This window comes from Carlito syrichta, unplaced genomic scaffold (genome assembly GCF_000164805.1).
Source record: "Carlito syrichta isolate Samal-C Ts95f unplaced genomic scaffold, Tarsius_syrichta-2.0.1 Scaffold311982, whole genome shotgun sequence".
NCBI classification, from domain to species: Eukaryota; Metazoa; Chordata; class Mammalia; order Primates; family Tarsiidae; genus Carlito; species Carlito syrichta.
Genome location: NW_007256078.1, coordinates 536,934 through 538,505, shown reverse-complemented (window position 1 = coordinate 538,505; position 1,572 = coordinate 536,934).

Here is a 1,572-nt window from a genome sequence, read left to right as displayed (position 1 = left end):
AAGTAACTTACGACCTCATGCAATCCAGTCTAAGCATTGCCAAATAAAACTGCCTCCTGTGGTCATATCATTTTCTCTGATCAGCCTGCAAATCACTTCAAAACTCCTACACATTTTTGGTTTAAAAAAACTGGGCAGGAGGTACAACCTCTACAATATTTTGCTCTCTACACCATTGGTTACCTTGGAAGGAAGAATTAAACAGGAAAGAGTTGTCTAAACCATCAAAACATTTTTAAAACAGCCCTCTTCTGGGACATAATTCTATACTAAGGAAAAATTATGAGAGTTAAATCATAATTGAACTTAAGAGAGAAAATCGAATTATAGGAAAAGAAGATTTAAATGAAAGTAGGGCAGGAAACAAAACCAGGAAATCTAAAAAAAGCAAGTTACATATTTTTGAACACTATACAAAAACAACAGAAAACAGAACTTGGTAAAATTGAAGATGTTTCTGAAGCCCTCCTCATTGTAAAAACTCAGGAAAAACAATTGCATATATACACACAATAAATTGCAAAAAAAAAGTAGCAAAGATCAAGTAGTTGATAGCAAACAATTGGAAACTCAGTCCTGAAACTCCCTGCTCAGTACTTTATCCAGGCACATTTCTTCTTTTGGGTTATTGTTTTCTGTAAACTCAATTATGTAAATATATATGACCTTTAGAGTGTGCTTTCCTTATAATGGTCTTCCATTGTTTCTATAAAGGTTTAGTGTGGGTGAATATAAGATGTCACAACGTATAAAGACTATGTTTGACACATAGATTTAGTTACTATTTGTAATGGGTCATTTCTTAGAAAAAAAATTTAAAATAAGGCATAAGCTTGAATTATCATACCAAAATAACCAAAATGACTATGGTTATATGTGTATATTTTCTTCATTTTCTCATGTCATGATCACCAAGAATGTATAAATACATATATATAAGATTAATTCATAATTTGAGAAATCAGCATAAACATTATGCATATTTTTAAAATGAATATACTATTTTTATGCATGGGGATAGAACTGAAGAATAAAATTCTAATTTGAAGAAAGTAGTTCTTGTCTGACTGAAGAAAGGCAAGAGCGCAGGGAAAAGAGCACCTATAACACAGGACAAGTTATAAACATTCTGCAGTTTGTGGGTAATACTGTAGCAACAAAAGTAGACAGAATCTTTATAACACTGAAATTTGGGGAACAAATAAAGATTCTTGGCTTATTGAGTCTTCAACTTTCACGCCAAAAGTGCATGGATAACATTCATTGGTCACGGTGTTAATTTTTTTACTCCCTATCATTTGAAGTCCTTTGACTTGTCCCGACCAGCGGAACAAGTAAAACGTGGGCACGAGGAGGACTACCTGCTTGCTGCTGGTGAAAAGAGAGAGAGAGACCAAGAGAGAAAGAGACAGGAGACACGCAGAATGGAGGCAAGACAGTGTTCTGATCAAGCCTCCAAATTTTATTGTTAGGCGATTGCTTATATACATAGCAAAGAGGGGCGGGCTGAAATAGGGCGTGTGGCGGCTTATGATAGGAGGAAGAGTAGTGGTGGTATGAGGAGAGGAGGTG